Raw genomic sequence first — 18,904 nt, forward strand, 5'->3', positions numbered from 1 at the left:
AGTGAGATGGGATTAAGAAAAGCTGGGACAAAAGACACGGCACGAGCTTGTCGTCTGTGAACCTTTGACTCATTTTTAATCTTTGCTGTGATGCAGCTTTGAACACAGGAGACTCACATTTGACCTTTAAATGACACTGTGACCTTTCCTCCAGAGCCACCCTCAGTCCACAAACAGCATGTGACTGATTAACTGAACTGATCAATATTCCAGAAGTTTCACAGACTCGATGCTGCAAAAAATAGCTTTTATTTTGACGAGCAGGGTATAGGTCACTTCCTGTCACTGCTAGCGTGACATTAAGACGCATCAGGAATGTCCTGAACAGTGAAATAAGTTAAAATGAGCTCAGTGAGCAGACCCCCAGACCACACACCCTGTCGGTCTCTCAGGTCAGCTGACCAGCTGCTCCTGGAAGTACCGTGATCCACGAGGAAGCTCAGAGGGGGCGGGGCCTTTTCTATCGCGGCTCCTAAATTATGGAATAGCTTAATAATAATTAATTAAACAAATTAATAATTTTATGTTTTCTTTTATTTGGCTTTTATTTATATCTTATGTAATTGTAACTAATAACCAATGTTATTCTGCTCCCTCTCAGACCAATATTACCAGTATCATAATCAGCAATATTACCCAACAGATATTAAATTGAATATTTAATATTTGTTTCATCCCCCATCACATGCTGCTACTCCCTTTATTCTATTGCACAACACTTTGTCACTTTCTAGAATCACCTGCACTGATAGTTAAGTTCTTTATTCTCCAGGATACAGTCATTTATATTTGATACTATGTCTTGCACTATCCTACTACTGTATATTACTGTATACTACTATTCTTACTGTGTATATTATAGATCTTATTCATCTGTCCCTCTGTCTCTCCTGCTGCTTTGAGCATGTACATGACAAAAGAATTTCCCTCGGGATCAATAAAGTCATTCTTATTCTTCATTTTATTGTATAGTTCCAGTGTACTGCACGTTAGTCAGCTGTGGTTGTTTTAAAGTGTTTTATGAATGCATTTGACGATGATGATGATGATGATGAAGCCTACTCAGCAATCCCCTCCCGAGGCACTCACTGTTTTGTTTTTGTCTATATACCGAGCTTCTTACTAACTGCACGCACACACCAATCTCTGCTCCGATTCCACTTTATTTCGTCTACCTCTCCATTTCCTCTGGAGCTTCTTGCTCGCGAGTGAATTGCACACATTGCAGCAACACAGTGCCATCTAGTGGCTGATACACACATGAGTCAACATGTTACATCTCCCTTCTTAAAAAAAAAACACAACTCAGGCTTGTAAAATTTCTAAGGCAACTGAAATTACAGGAATAACATCCTGAGCACATCCATTGATAACATAGCATTCGACTCAATACTGGCTATATCACAAACATAATAAACAGATGCATTTGGTGACATCATTGGAACAACAAACATGAAAACAGCTTTTGTTTTGTTTTTTTTTGTTTGTTTGTTTTTTTTAGGGCAGCGATCCGCCTGCACCCTTTACAATATTACAGGTCCAAGACCTGTCTTGGTTTGGTAACACGCCCATATCGAGTCGTGTATCCAGGTGTTGTAATGTCTTCACCAGGGGGCTCCACAGGCGGGGGCTGAGATACCACAGGGCTGTCATCGCTGATGCCTGTTGGTTGAATGAACTCCTCACCTCCTACGCTGTTCCTGCTTCTGCGGAGGTGTCGGCGGTTACGCCGGTAAACTTGTCCTGTATCTGTGGTTATGTTGTAGCTTCTGGACGTGTCAGCACAACTTGTGATCACAGCTGGTTTCCAGGAACCGTCTTTTTGCCGGAACCGGACCGGTGTGCCAGGATATAGTTGAGGCAGAGGTCGGGCGGCTCTGTTGAAATAAGTCTGCTGGCGCTGCTGGCAGACCTCTCTCCTCTCACGCACTGTTTGCTGGCAAACTACTTGGGGTTCCAGCTGTTTTGGTGTTGCAGGGAGGATGGAGCGAAGTCTCTGGCTCATGAGTAGTTGTGCAGGCGACTTTAAGTTGTCCACGGGGGTGTTCCGGTATTCTAATAGGCTCAAGTAGGGATCCTTATGTTCCGCTTTGGCCTTGTCCAGAAGTTTCTTTGCTGTCTGGACTGTTTTCTCGGCTAGCCCGTTGCTCTGTGGGTAATGGGGACTAGTAGTGGTGTGGGTGAAACTCCATGACTTTGCGAACTGTTGAAACTTACTGGAAGCATAGCACGGACCGTTATCACTAATCACCGACTCTGGAATACCATGCCTAGCCATGGCTGACTTTAGTTTGTGGATCACTGCTTCTGCAGTGCAGCTGTGCAGTCTTTCCAACTCGAAGAATCTACTGTAGTAATCTACCATGATGATGTAGTCTTCCGAGTTCCAAGTGAACAGATCGGTGGCTATGACCTGCCACGGTCGTTCTGGTATTGCATGTGACAACAGGGGTTCCTTGGGATTAGCAGCTTGTCTCTCCTGGCATGTGCTGCAAGCTCCGACGGCTTCCTCAATCTGCTTTCCCATGCCTGGCCAAAACAGAAGGTCTCTGGCTCTGTTTTTGCTCTTTTCTATGCCCATATGGCTGGAATGAATCCGATCTATCATGTCCTTTCTGAGCCTTTTTGGGATGATCATTTTCTCTCCTTTAAACATGATCCCGTCTATCAGTGAGATCTCATCCCTGTGGTTCCAAAACTCCTGAATGTCAGGCGGACATTGAGACCGTTTATCAGGCCATCCACTCAATGTGGTCCGTTTCAGGCTGTTGAGCTGAGGATCTTGGGCTTTTTCGTTTCTTATCTCTGAGAGTCTCTGATCACTGACAGGCATGTTGCTGAGGACTGAGTGGATCTGCGCATCCATCCCGTCACATAGTGATTTGACGTGGAACTCTATGGATTTCCGGGAGAGCGTGTCGGCTACCGGGATGTCTTTCCCTGGCTTGTGGATGATGCTGATGTCGTACTTTTGCAGCTGTATTATCATCCTCTGTAGCCATGGTGGTGCTGATGCTAGTGGTTTTTTGAGTATGGACTCAAGTGGCTTGTGGTCCGACTCAATGGTCACATGTTGACCGTACATGTACTCGTGGAACCGCTTGCAACCAAAGAGAACAGCATACAGCTCTTTTTCTATTTGGGCATAGTTCTGCTCAGTGCTGTTAAGTGACTTGGATGCGTAGGCAACTGGCTTGCCGTCCTGCAGCATCACAGCACCGAGGCCACTTTTGGATGCATCGACCTGGAGTCGTAGCGCTTTCTTGGGGTCGAAGAAGGAGAGAACTGGGCCTGGTTCTTTAGTGATCAGCTCCTTCATTCGTTGAAAGGCTCTGTCATGGTTCTTGTCCCATACAAACTCACTGTCCTGCTTTAACAGCTGGCGGAGCGGAGCATTTATCTCTGACAGGTGTGGGGCAAATCTTGCTAGATAATTAACCATCCCCAGCACTGTTTCCAATTCCGCCCTGTTCTGTGGGGGCGCCATGTCTTGGACTGCTTTTACTTTTTGTGGATCTGGTTTCAGCCCTTCGTGTGACAATGTGTGACCGAAGTAACTGACCTCTTTGACGCAGATGGTGCACTTGTCAGGGTTCAGTTTTACACCTCTCTCCCTGCTGCGCTGCAGCATGGCCCTCAGGTTGTCGTCATGCTCCTGTTTGGTTTCTCCGAAGACCAGTACGTCGTCCACAATGGCTGCCACGCCCCTCAGGCCCTCGTAGGTCTCGTCCACGCGTCGCTGGAACTCATCCTGAGCTGAGATTATGCCGAATGGCAACCTGAGGAAGCGGTACCTGCCAAACACAGTATTAAATGTGGTTAACAGAGATGATTCGTGGCTTAGCTTAATGGCCCAGTAGCCTGATCTGGCGTCCAAAACACTGAAATACTTGGCCCCAGCAAGTTTTGTGGTGACATCCTCCAAGGTGGGTAGAGGGTAATGGGGTCTTTGTATAGCCTTGTTGAGGGGTCTGGGGTCCAGACATACTCTGAGTCTGCCTGTCTTGGGTTTTTCCACGACAACAAGTGCATTCACCCAGTCCGTAGGATCTGTGACCTTGCATATGATTTGGTTCCTTTCCATGTTGTCGAGCTCGTCTTTGAGTCGGGCTCGCAGAGCAATGGGAATCCGACGAGGTGGGCTGACTGTGGGTGCAACGTCTGGATTTACATGGAAACTGCATTCACCAGAAAATTCTCCTATCCCTTTGAATACGTCTGCATATTCGTCTAGTATTGCCTGTGAACTGTTGGTTGTCTTGCCTCTTTCCTCCGTCACTGCCATCACAATCCTTACCAGGTTAAGGTCACGGCAAGCTTTCATTGCTAATACAGGTAGGGCGCTTGTGTTAACAACATGGAATTCCAACGTGCAGGTCTTGTCTTTGTGTTTGCATTTTAACTGGCATTTTCCTTCCACGCTGAGTGAGTGTCCCCCATAATCTGTGAGCTTGTGTGTGACAGGCTTCAGTGTCACGTGTGGGAAGAGTGTCTGGAACATGTTAGCTGGAATTGTGTTTGCTTGCGCCCCAGTGTCAACTTTAAACCTCACTGTCTGTGGGGGGGGACCAAGCTGCATGTCTGCATGTGCTTGCTCATCATTTCTTCCTTCATTTTCTATGGTGATGCTATCAATGTAGAAACAGTCTTGGTCCTCATCTGTGTCCATAGTTGACATTTCTATGTTCTCTCTCACAGTGTGTACTGATTTGAGGTGGGCTTTTGTCTGCGAAGGGAGTCTTGACCTGCATGCTCTCGCAAAATGGTTCATTTTCTTGCATTTTGCACATTGCTTCCCTTTTGCTGGGCAGGTGTCTTTATTACTGTGTTGTCCGGCACAATAGCTGCACGTTTTTAGTGTTGCATTAGCGTGTTCTTTTGGTCTCACGCTTCTTGTTTGATATTCTTGTCTGTGCGATTTCCTGCCGATGGCGTGCACAGTTTCTTGGCCCCTGGAGTGACCCATAGTTTTTAGCTGTTGCTTTGCTAGCTCGTGTGATCGTGCTATATCTATAGCTTTCTCTAGCGTGAGCTCTGCGCCTTGGCTGAGTAGCTTTTCTCGGACGTGTGGCGAGTTAGTGGCAAATACAATGCGATCCCTGACCATTTCATCTGTATTTGGGTACCCACAGTCTTTAGCAAGCAGTTTCAGCTCTGTAATAAACTGTTCAAATGTCTCATTTTCACCCTGCATCTTTTCATGGAACTTATATCGGGCGTAGATTGGGTTAGCTTTCGGTATGATGTAATCAGTGTACTTATCGTAGTACGTCTGAAGCTTTCGGGAGTCGTCTGCGGTGAGCGTCCACGTGTTGTAGACGTCCTGTCCTTTCTCACCGACCCATAGAAGAAGGTAGCTGCATTTATCTGCCTCCTCCTTCCCCCGAAGAGGACCAGCGAACATTAGCTCGGCGTGCTGCTTGAAACGCCGCCATGCCTCGGGCAGGTTGCTGGAGTCCCAATCCATACGCGGTGTGGGAACGCCGTAAGCCTCCATGTCTGCGCTGTCCGACGGCGAGGGATTGCGTAGAATCCCACTTCTGACACCATGTTTTGTTTTTGTCTATATACCGAGCTTCTTACTAACTGCACGCACACACCAATCTCTGCTCCGATTCCACTTTATTTCGTCTACCTCTCCATTTCCTCTGGAGCTTCTTGCTCGCGAGTGAATTGCACACATTGCAGCAACACAGTGCCATCTAGTGGCTGATACACACATGAGTCAACATGTTACACTCACCACCTGATGTAACAACTCTGGTTATTGTGGTATGGCACCAGTAGGGGGTGCTGTCCTACTATTGTGGTAGTTGGGGAGACTGTTCTGTTTAACTGCCTGGTCTCCGAGTTGTCCGGCTACCATCCACACCACATGCCCGCGGGACCTGCTAGCCACTCCTTCCTTGCCAGACTGCCGTTACACTGCCTGCAGAGTAAGCCACATCAGATGAGACTGCTTTGTTTGTCCACATCCTCGGTTTGTCAGCTAATCAACCATCTCTGTCTGTTCCAGAGACCCACGCTCGAGTTTCCCACACCTCGATTATTCCCCTGTGAATAGTTAGTAGCTGTGACATTCTGTGCACATCTCCCCACATAAACTCTCCTCATCTGTATTTTGTGAATAAAGTCTGTGTACACGTTAAAAACTGCATTTCATAGGTCCACGTGCACGTACTGGCCTCTGGGCCCGCCTTGACAGACGAGCTGCAGAGAGGCATGTAGGACTGCAACTCTTCTTCACCGTCCCAACTCTGGATAGTCACGCTTTGACAGGTTACTGAATTTACGTAGCGAGTGGTCAGTAAACATCTTACCTCTGCTGGATCAGGTGGACCCTACGCAGTTGGCATTTGAGCCACAAAGGGGGTGAAATGAAAGAAGATGCAGCGCTGCTGTCAGTTGATACAGTTGCACATCAGTTACAACAAACAGATGCTCAGGTAAGAATTGTATTTGTTGGTTTGACTTCAGCTTTGAGGACAATGAGGACACAGGTTTTATTGCAGCACTTAATTAAGACGAGGCTAACTCCAGGGCTGATTCACTGGGTCAGATTTATTACTGATCGTCCACAGAAAGTTTGTATGAATCATGTTTTATCTAAAGAAATCATTGTTAGCACTGTAGCGTGTGTCAAGGGTGTGTCTGATTAACACCTGACACAGAGCGAATCAGCTACGAGCTAAGCTAAGCTGGCCAATCCCCAAATACACAGAGAGTGTGGTTTGGCTGAAGCGAGTGGAGATCACACAAGGGAACAAGAAGTGATGAGTTTTCAATTAAAGTTGCTACACAGATCAGCAAAAACACCACTGTTCGTGGGAACAGGAAGTGATACTCAACACCAAGTGACAACGCCATTCACTTTTTCTATGTGCAAAAAATATATAAAGTAATAAACAGCAGTATCTCCCATGTGCTCTGGTGAAATGCTGATGTCAGTGTGGTGTCATGACTCACCTGATACAGCCTGTCTCTAATCAGTGCAAATGTCAGCTCTACGTCACTTGGTCGAACGCTGATCGTAGGGTGTCATCACAAGAGTCCTCTAGTGGGAAATCCACAGCTTGTTGCAGACTGGTGCTCATGTTTACCTCTGAGAAACCTGGCCTCTCTCTGATTGGCTATAAACGTTCCTCTAGCTGTTTCTGTTCAGTACCACTGACTTTTACAGCCTTTTATTAGCAATGCTGCTTCCATCAAGTTCAAAATGAGCTCACAGTTTAAATATTTGACATATTTTCTGTTCTACTGTGAATAAAATGTGGCTTTAATGATTTATAAATCACTGTATTCTGTTTGTATTCACATTTTTACAAAGCCTCCTAGTGTCACGGTCTGTGGGGGGGCAGACCGTGTGGAGGACCCAGGTGTGGACACAGGCGGGGAGGCGGAGCTAATTCTAACCAAAGGCGAGCGTTTGTTTTGAGCTGATAAATCAAAACTATTGCACTGTGACTAGACTGCTATGGACTGACTATGAAACTATAGATTAACTATGATTTCTATGATGGGGAACGATACACACTGGACGTGATGAGGAACGAATGGAAACACTCAGAATAAATACACAGGAGGTGAGGAGGGGACACAGCTGACACAAATTAACATGATCACACCACAGGAGAAAGTAGAAACAAAACAATGAGCTCTTCAAAATAAAACAGGAAACATGGAGACTTAAACCAGACGTGAAACACATGACAAGAAACCAAACAGAAAAACAAGGAGACAGATGACAAAAACAACTTGACCTCAACTAAAACCTAAATAAGAATAACCCTCAATCACAAACCTAACACGAGAAGCTCAGCAATCCAAAATAAAATTCAAAAGGCCCAGCCTGTGACACCTAGAAACACCTGCTTTGTTTCTGGTAACAGATCGTTGTTTACAATTAGCCCTGTTGCAGAAGCCAGGGTAAAGCTGGTCCTCACCTAGCAGGTTTCTCCCAGTCGAGGTGCCAAACTCTTTGTTGCTCTCACTGACGCCTGCAGCCGTCCTGCACCTGTCAGGACTCGTCCTGAACTATTTTCAGCTCTAAACGAGCAGCTTTTATCCCACAGTTTCACTCACACTGCATCTCTCACGCACACACATGAATGCTGTAAAAACAACCTGTTCAGCACACTGAGAGTCACCTCACACATTTTTAATTCCCCCTTTATCCACAGAGGCTCAGCAGGAAACGTTACAAAAAGGGAAGTAAAGCCTAAAAGCTCTCGGAGCAAAAGAACTTTAAGGACTTTAAGTGCTTTAAGTACTTTAAGTGCAATGGAGCCTCATCAGGGATCAGTCTTAACACACACAATGTCAGCTGTGACCAGGATCTGTATTTACTGCAAGCTGTTTGTTGTCACACCTTCTCTCCAGCTCCACGTGATGAGCTGCAGAGTCAGAGATCCAGATGTTGTCCACAGAGAGAGGACACGTTTCAGTGAGCTGTGCAACAGCTCATATCTTCAGTCGTTGTGTTTTTGTGGTTCAGAACTGCTCAGTCACACACAGAGAAACGAGCTTCCTCCATTCTTCATGAACACCAGCGAATGCTCCAGGAGCAAAAATATTCAGTTCATCCATCCACTTCTGCTTATCCGAGGCCGGGTCGCGGGGGCAGCAGCCCAAGCAGAGAGGCCCAGACCTCCCTCTCCCCAGCCACCTCCTCCAGCTTATCTGGGGGAACACCAAGGCGTTCCCAGGCCAGCCGAGAGATATAATCTCTCCAGCGTGTCCTGGGTCTGCCCCGGGGCCTCGTCCCGGTGGGACATGCCCAGAACACCTCACCCAGGAGGCGCCCAGGAGGCATCCTTGTCAGATGCCCGAACCACCTCAGCTGGCTCCTTCCAATGTGGAGGGGCAGCGGCTCTACTCTGAGCCCCTCCCGGATGGCCGAACTCCTCACTTCTATCTCTAAGGTAGAGCATCTGCATCACTCCAGCTGCAGCACCAATCTGTCTGTCAGTCTCCCGTCACTCGTGAACAAGACCCCGAGATACTTAAACACCCGCGCTTGGGACAGGAACTCGTCCCCGGCCCGGACTGGGCACTCCACTCTTTTCCAGCTGAGGACCACGGCCTCAGATTTGGAGCTGCTGATTCTCATTCCCAGCGCTTCACACTCGGCTGCAAACCGTTCACGTGTGAAGCCACCAGAAACACATCATATGTGATAATGTAAACAGAATTGGTCCTGCCACTGAACCCTGCAGAGCTCCATAAGTAACCTCAGCGTGTGAAGAGGACTCTCCTTTCACATGATAGATGTTAGATAGATATGATTGCACTGAAGGCTCCACTGGGGTCTAGCCGGACAAACACACACAGTGTGATGAAACAAAGAGCACGTCTGCAAACAGACACCATGGAAACTGTGTGTAAATATTTATCACATCCAGATGTTTGCACTGACACAGTGAGCAGATCCAAACCATCTGCTGCTGTAAGGTACACTCATCAGGAAACCAGACCTCGGGTCCACTCAGAGCCTGTGTCTGTGACCTTTAGCGCGTCTGTAGAGTTCACAGTGATTCTGACTCCTCGCTGCTTTACAAGACGCAGCTTTTATCTGACTAATGATGACAGATCCATCAACACAAAACTTTCTCTTTACTGCAGTGGGCTAAATGTCCACTGAAAGGGCAAAGTCACTCGCTGATACTTTTTTTTTTTTTTTGACACTGTAATTTTTATTGACAGTTTTCTCACAGTTTAAACATAGACATGTTTTGCATTACAGGAGAAATAACCATGCAAGCACACAGTCAAAACAAACAGAACTAAAGCGAACAAAAGGTGTGGGTGCCAATTCTAATCAACTACCGTATGCATGCCTGCCTTTACTCCGCAGCATACATACTCCAGCTTATATATGTACTTTTATACAGGCATGCATCAATAGATATACAGAGTCATAGACCTCAAATGTTTTTTTCTTTCATTAATTTTCCTTGGTGCCATATAATGTCCACTTCTCCCACTTAGCAACGAAAATATCTTCCTTTAATCTGCGAATGTAAGTCATTTTTTCCATTGCACAGATTTCTCCAACAATATTTAACCAGTCTTTTGAAGAAGGCGGATCCAGTTTGTACCAGTTTCTTGTTATAGCTTTCTTTGCAGCTATCAATAGGATTTTTGTCAAATACAAGTCGTCGTACAGAACATACTCTCTAATATTCCCAAGATATACAGTTTTAAAATTGTGTGGTAATTGGTAGCCCAAGATATTGCCTATTACAAGAGTCACGTTCTTCCAAAAATGATGCAGTTTCAGGCACTCCCAAAACACGTGCGTATGATGTGCTTCCATGTTACCACATCTTCTCCAGCATGGCAAACTGTCTTGAGTCTGTTTACTTTTGATTTTTGGTGTAATAAAGAATCGAGTAAGATGTTTCCACCCAAATTCTCTCCAGCATCTTGAGTTAGTCGTTGTGTTCTGGGTTTCACACATATCTAACCATTCCTCAGTTGAGATATCAGTTTTTATTTCCTGCTCCCATTTCTTTTTTATGTATTCAGTTGATGTTGCCGTGATCTCTCTTAGATTTTTATATAGTACAGAAATTTCCTTGAATTGGAGGCCCCTGTATGATTTAATTATACAATTCGGGATGCCATAAGACGTACGCGAACTTCGTATTTCCTTTGAAAAGTAGTCTCTGAGTTGCAGGTACCGGTAAAAATCGGTTTTCTCTAGACTATACCGATCTTTTAAATCTTGGAAACTCATCAAATGGCCATCTTTCATTACTGTACAAATCGCTGTTATTCCTTTTTGTTCCCACTTCCTGAATCCTGGGTCGTGAGCACTTAGTATATCACCAACAACATAGGCAGCCCAGTTTAACATCTTAACCTCCCTTTCCAACTTACTTTGTTTAACTAGGCCAAACCATATCTCTAGAGTGTGGGATGTTATAGGATCAAGGAAATGCTGTAAGGTTTTCTTAAGTTGCTCATTTCCAAGAAATGTCTGGACTGGGACATCCCGTACTTTTATTTCAATATCTTTCCATTTAGCATTAAAGTTCTGATCACACCACTTTATCGCCGGTCTGGTTTGGGCCGCATGATAGTAATCTTTTAGATTAGGGAGTCCCACACCACCTTGCTTCCTAGATAGTTGTAATGTTGTGTATTTTATTCTAGGCCTTTTACCATTCCATACAAATCTAGAGATGAGCCTATCCCAGTCCTTGAATTTTTCCCACTCGCTGATACTTTTAACTCTGTGAAAGAGCGCTGGCTCATTCAGGGTAAGGTGTGGCGCGGTGTGGCTCAGCTGCAGGGCAGGGGTGGAGCAGTGGGTAGGGTGTGATGTCAGGGAGGCGGACTCGCACGCGTGGCCCCATTATCTATTCATGTGTTGCCTGATAAAGATGTTGCTGCGACCTGAGGAGAGGGTGTGGTGTGTGTGCTACAGAAGCAGGGCAGGTGAAAAGCCAGCCAATGAAAAACGTGCTGTTGTCGGCTCATTCACTGCCACAAAGCACTTTTAGCAACTTTAAGAGTCTAAATACATCTTTAAGCACTTTTTGAAACAGTTAGTTAACACAAACTAGCCATCCATCAGTAATGGTGATAGGCTCACTCATACTTCACAGGAAGTGACCTCATCTTGGCGCTCTACCGTTTGTGGCATCCTGCAGAAGTCTTGGACCAACATGTTTGTTTTGATATAAAAGGAGTCTAAGAATTTCTGTGTGATCTCAGTCTGAACAGGTGAAACTAGTTATTCCTGACAGGTTTGCACCTTTACCTGAGTGTGTAACAAAACACTCTCTTCAGTCAGCATCACCTTTAGTCCCCACTGCTAGGAGCACCTGGACAGCTGGACACAGGTAGAGTTGGCCCATGTTGTCTCCTTCCTGTCATTAAAGGTCTCTCAGAGACAACAATTTACACCTTTTATGACAATAAAGCTTCAGTTAAACAGTCACACTGCATCTGTTAGTGCCAGAGCTCTGCCCAGACAATAACAGTCCTTCCAAGGAACTCTTTGCCCCTCCCACTTTGCTGATGTAATGTGATGACTCAGGAGTGTTCCTCATCTTAAAGTGGAGCGCAAAAGTATAAAAGAGGTCATAGCGTGCAGGGTCACTCATTCGATCACTTCACACCGTGACAGCAAGGAGACGACAACATGGACGGTCTGCAGGTGAGTGCTGGGCAGGTGACGATGGCAGGAAGCCTGAATAAGTCTGAGAGCAGAAGAAAGCGCACACAAGGACAAGCATGTACAGCTTTAAGAGAGGAGTGCCAGCTCACTGAAGATACATGAAGTCAGAGGAGGAGGAAGGTGAAGGGTTAAAGGAGTCCTGAGATGAAGACTTTTCTCTGATTTTACGACTGACTGCAGATTTAAACACGTTTAATGCAGTTCAGACTTCTTCACTCTCTGGAAGTCCATGACAGGAGGTGCCTGGTCTGTGGTTTTTGCTCTGCGCTGGTCTGATATGGTCTGTGAGTATTTGTGACTCCTCAGATCAGATCAGCTTGTTCTGGCTCGTTTTTTGCTGATACGTGCAGAGGGGTGGAGCCTCATTCTCAGGAATCCACATTTGTTGAACTTTGTTTCTGTCTCCTAGCAACAGGGTTTGAACTGATTGTTTACAGATTAAGATTAGGTGAACATGTGTCTAAAGTTGGATCGCTGAATCTGGTTTCTGTCCAGGTGTGTTTGTTACCTTACAGGACAGAGCAGATTGGGCTAATAGAAAGGACTTTAGCTTCAGGTATACTCAGGGTATAGCTTCAGTATAGCTCAGGCAGGTGCGCTATAGTTATGCCCTTCTTACCTGACACTTTGTTGTCCAACTGTCTATGTGTCTTATCCCAGGTGAGCATTGCATGTCTGCTGGTGAAGATGACCTTTGTACAAGGGGTTGCAGGGAGCTGTCCCACCTGTGCACCAGGTAAGGAGTCCTAATGTGTGTTCTCCTGCAGCTGAAGCTTTGACTCAAACAGATCTACCTGTGCACACCTGCGCATGTCTCTTAGCTCATGTGTGTGTCTCTCAGGTTTCTTCCTAGTGAAGAACTGCTCCAAGACTGTAGGGATCGGGTGCAAAGACTGTACTGATTGCTCGGGTAAGAACACTTTCAGTAAAAGGGCTGGACTTACCTATTTGCAATCAGTCACTGCTTGATTTGTCCTCCTATGTGTCCTCCAGCTTTACATCGGGACACTCTATCTGAGTGCACGCAGTGGACTGATGCTGTGTGCGGGAACCAAACTGTGACCACGGTGACAGTCACCACGGTGACCACTGCTGGACCTCCTGGTAGGCTCACCTGTTCATCCTTCTTCTTCACACGGCTTGAGAGGAACCTGAAGTTCTTATCACTGTCCTTTTTCTCATCCACAGTCTTCCCTGGTGAAATGTGGATCATCCTAAGTGTGATGTAAGGATAACTCTCCTGTAATTATTAAGTGGCCTCTAATCACTTTTTAATCAATCAGTCAACACTCTGTGATGAGCTGTTCATCTGTTATTGATTCCTTTCTTCATCTGATCCTTTTAACCTACTAGTGCTCAGTGTTTTCTCTTCCTGTTTGTGTTTTTGTATTAAACGGATGAAGGCTTCTGATTGGATGTTTAGCTGGACTTAGTTTTATCTGCATTACAATTGGTTCTTTTTTGAAGGGGTGGAGCTAACTGTGTTTCTATATCTGCAGATCAGTGTCTGTGTTCCTGGTTCTGGTGCTCGCTCTGGTTCTCTCAATGCTATCCCAGCGGTACAAGCAAAAGAAAGGTAACAATCTCCACAATCTCCACCCCCTCAAACATCCACCTGCCCCTCAGGTAACAGGCCCTCTGACCATGTGACTCACCTGCTTGTTTCTTCTGCAGCTTTGTACCTGCCCTGAATGAAAGCAAGTCATTCTGAATGCCTCTCAGCACCAACGTCTTAGGGACAAGCCACTGTCCATGATGGCCAAAGCAGCAGATCCAGCTCTCAGAAACCAGAAACGTGGAGTCCAGGTCCAGGGCAGGTTTAGAGTCCAGGTCCTGGGTGGATTAAAGACCAGGTCCAGGCCGGGCTCATGAGTCCAGGTCCAGGTCGAGCTCATCATTCCAGGTCCTGAGTGGATCAGAGTCCAGGTCCTGGGTGGGATTAAAGTCCAGGTCCTGTCCGGGGTCAGAGTCCACCTGTAGACTGGTTTGATCCACCCATTATACTTCACATCGAGGCCACCCTATAAGAATACAAATGTAGACCAGGTGTAGACTAGGTGTAGTTCAGGTGTGAAGTAAGGTTAGATTCCAGGTGTAAGACAGGTGTAGACTAGTTGTAGCCAGATGTGGCGTAACTGTAGACTAGACGTAGTCCAAGTCCTAGGAAGAATTTAATTTCAGGTGAAGTCTGGGTCCACTTCATTAACACGTAGCCCAGGTGTAGCTCAGATGTAGCTCACACATAGACCAGGTGTAGCTCAGGTGTAGAGAAAGTGCAGCTCGGATGTAGCTCACACATAGACCAGGTGTAGCTCAGGTGTAGAGAAAGTGCAGCTCGGATGTAGCTCACACATAGACCAGGTGTAGCTCAGGTGTAGAGAAAGTGTAGCTCGGGTGTAGCTCACACATAGACCAGGTGTAGCTCAGGTGTAGAGAAAGTGCAGCTCGGATGTAGCTCACACATAGACCAGGTGTAGCTCAGGTGTAGAGAAAGTGTAGCTCGGGTGTAGCTCACACATAGACCAGGTGTAGCTCAGGTGTAGAGAAAGTGTAGCTCGGGTGTAGCTCACACATAGACCAGGTGTAGCTCAGGTGTAGAGAAAGTGCAGCTCGGGTGTAGCTCACACATAGACCAGGTGTAGCTCAGGTGTAGAGAAAGTGCAGCTCGGGTGTAGCTCACACATAGACCAGGTGTAGCTCAGGTGTAGAGAAAGTGCAGCTCGGGTGTAGCTCACACATAGACCAGGTGTAGCTTGGGTCTATAAAATAAGTCTGTAATTTGTCACAGCTCACCCAGAACCCCCCCACCCCCACCCCAGCATCCTCCCGATCAGCTGTTTCATTTCCTATATGTCCCATAATGCAACTTTACCTCTGCAGAGGCGTCAAACTGAGAGTAACGTGTGTAAAATCAGTGGAATGACCTTTAACCCTTTCACTGTGAGTGTGAGATGTCTGGATGAGCTATTTCAGTCAGTAGTGATGCTTATTTATTGATTCTGGATCAATAAATCTGATCACCTCTGTAAACTGAACGTGTTGTAAACCTAAATCTCTTTTAAATGTTGAAGTCATTATGTACTTGTGTGCTCCTGTTTATTCAGAAATCTGTGACAGTTTTATACTTTAAACTTTCTTTGGTACTTCAGGTGTGTATTAGATAATCTGCTGTATGAACAGAGTGTGTGTTTGTATCACATAATAAACTCTAAACTAAAAACATAATGACTCTCGCCATGGATTCATCTGTTTTATTGTAAGCTAGGAGGTTGTAATGTCAGGCTCACAGAAGAAGATTTACTGTTTCCAGGATTAATTTACTCCCACAGATGTAATATTATCTACAGCTACTCTTAGTACCATTGATGTTAAGTTAGACTCTTTTTCTCCAATTGATCTTTCTGAGTTAACTTCAATAATTACTTCCTCCAAACCATCAACCTGTCTTTTAGACCCCATTCCTACAAAACTGATCAAAGAAGTCCTGCCATTAATTAATTCTTCCATCTTAAATATGATCAACCTATCTCTAATAATCAGCTATGTACCACAGGCCTTCAAGCTGGCTGTAGTTAAACCTTTACTCAAAAAGCATCTCTAGACCCAGCAGTCTTAGCTAATTATAGGCCAATCTCCAACCTTCCTTTCATATCAAACATCCTTGAAAGAGTAGTTGTCACACAGCTAACAGATCATCTGCAGAGGTTTATTTGAAGAGTTTCAGTCAGGTTTCAGAGCTCATCACAGCACAGAAACAGCTTTAGTGAAGGTTACAAATGATCTTCTTATGGCCTCTGACAGTGGACTCATCTCTGTGCTTGTCCTGCTAGACCTCAGTGCAGCGTTCGATACTGTTGACCATAATATCCTATTAGAGCGATTAGAACATGCTGTAGGTATTACAGGTACTGCGCTGCCGTGGTTTGTATCATATCTATCTAATAGACTCCAGTTTGTGCATGTAAATGGAGAGTCCTCTTCACACACTGAGGTTAATTATGGAGTTCCACAGGGTTCAGTGCTAGGACCAATTCTGTTTACATTATACATGCTTCCCTTAGGCAGCATCATTAGAAGACATAGCATACATTTACACTGCTATGCTGATGACACCCAGCTCTATCTGTCCATGAAGCCAGATAACACACACCAATGAGTTAAACTGCAGGAATGTCTTAAAGACATAAAGACCTGGATGGCTGCTAACTTTCTGCTTCTTAATTCTCAGCAACCATCTTTTATGAACTCTCTTAACAAGGTCAAGCAGAAAAATCAAGATGATTGAAGGTTTTTTATGATGAGGTGATAGCTTATCAGTTATCATCTCCTCGATTGATCATCTTAAAACTAATAAATCTCCTGGAACTGATGGTTAGCAACCTTTCTCTGAAGAGCTAGCTCCATTACTGCTAGACGTTATATTAGAGAGGATTGGAAAAGGCTCTTTATCTCCTGCACTAACAGAAGACATAATCCCCACACCTAATGTGGTTATTGATAACTGGAGACCTAATTGAATGCAGACGACAACATTTTTGCCTCAACACTGGCTTTTCTGGAGCCGATCATTGATGAAACCCAATCTGGTTTCATGAAAAACTCACTGTAATCAACATTTCTATGCCCTGGTGATAGCCTAATCCTTTGCTTGGACTTTTAGAAGGTCTTTGATATGTTAGAACTTTATATTTCAAAGCATTGAAAATGTTGGCTCTGGTGACTTCTTCTGTCAAGCTGTTAAAACATTGCATTTTACAGGCTCCATAAGATTAAGACGGTGAACATCCCCATGATTCAAGCTGAGTCGGGGGAGGAGATCAAGACTTCCACTGCTTTAATAAAGACAATGGATTTAAAACAACATCCACTCCATCCATTCTCTTATCTTCATCAGGGTTGGAGGGGGGCTATCCCAGGTGTGATAGGGCGAGAGGTGAGGTAGACCATGGACAGCTCACCAGCCTATCACAGGACAAACAGTGAGACAGACAACCATCTGCACTCACGGCAATGTTCCCTCTAAGCTGCGCACTGCCGGCACGGTCTCTGCACACAGAAAATCTGCAAAACAATTCAGTTTTGCAGTGTTAGTCAGTGACTGGCTGCTCCCGTGTGGGATCAGAACGATGCCACCTTATCCCATAGTCCAGACATGGCATTTAGTCGTTTAGGAAGGGGGGAAGTTTTAGGAGTGACGGCGTGTTTTGAGATGTGAGAGACTTGAGACGTTTAGCGCAAATCTTGTGTAGTTAGTGTGTAGTTAGTTTGTAGTTAGGGTGTAGTTAGTGTGTAGTTTGGGTGTAGTTAGTGTGTAGTTAGTGTGTAGTGCAGTCAATAGTGTTGTTGTGTGTGTCAGAACAATGAGGCGCCTGCTGAGTGTTACAGGTGTTACAGCAGTGATACATCTGCTGCTGTCAGGCCTGCAGGTATCAGGCTGTTGTTCTCCTTCATCTCATAGTGGACACAAATTATTTTTTGGAGCGGCACAAATAATTTGTGTGGCATCAGATTTGATGCAGAACAGCTGATTGTTCTGTAAATAGTTTGAAATGTTTATTTAAAAAACACCTTGGCTGCATTTTTAGGTAAACAGCTGCAAAACACTTTGTTGTTTGCAAAACTCAGTTACTTTTTTGAAGAAGTAACTATATAATTAACTGCCCAACATTGGTCATTATTTACTGTATTATGCAGACAGAGTTACAGACTCTCTCCCAGACCACAGACTCAGAATACAAGTCAGAGCTTTATTAAGAAAATATATATATATTTTTTTACTTCCAATAGTGTTAACATGCTACAGGTCATGGACAAGATTTTATTTTTCGTTGTAAGTGGGCTAAAGCACTTAATTAAAAGTAGTGTAACGTGAATGCTGTAATTTGATTACTTTAATAAACATGTAACTTGGATGGATTGGATGCTGGCGTGACCACAGTGCACACGTCTGCTGTTGCTCACAGTGGTCCAAGGGACGCTCAGGGAGTTTGTGTGTTCGCGCAGACACGTGAAACATTACAGGGAACACTGCTCACGGGTAATATAAACCAACTAACCAAGCCCACTAACTGTGGGAGAAAACCAGAGTAGCCACTGCAAACGCAGCCGGACTGTGGGTCTGAACCAGGACCTTCTTGCTGTGGGGCAGCAGTGCTAACCACAGCACCACCGAGCTGTCGACCCAGACTTTAAGAAAGTAGGAAAAGTATGATTACAGCTCGGTACTGCTTCTTCTTTGTGTTGACAGGTTGAACACAGCAACCACCAGCAGCATGCACGTGGTGTGTGCGGGTGTCTGCCTCTCACAGTGATTCTCCTCGCGTGTGATCTTGTAACATCGGGAGTCCAAACACTAAGACACTAACTGATACGATCACCATAGAAACGTGAAATCACTTAGTTCACGTTCCATGTTAGACTGTTGTAAGCGTCACACCCTCCAGTTTCAGTTTACTGAGCGAATTGATAAACATCTGTAACCACCAACAACTCTCAGTAAAGACTAATAACGAAACGAAGCAGCAGCAGGAGGCGTTGTTGCGGCAACCAAACAAAAAGCGTTACCGTGGTAACAGCAACGTCACTCGGAGAGTTTCTGCTGACGTGCGCGTCATCAGCCCTGTGCGCAGAGGTGAGAGGTCACGTGTCTGACTCACCCGGATGAACCTCGTTGATCACCGATGTCAGAGACTTATTATTAGGACTTAAAGTATTCAC

This window comes from Astatotilapia calliptera, chromosome 3, assembly GCF_900246225.1.
Source record: "Astatotilapia calliptera chromosome 3, fAstCal1.2, whole genome shotgun sequence".
NCBI classification, from domain to species: Eukaryota; Metazoa; Chordata; class Actinopteri; order Cichliformes; family Cichlidae; genus Astatotilapia; species Astatotilapia calliptera.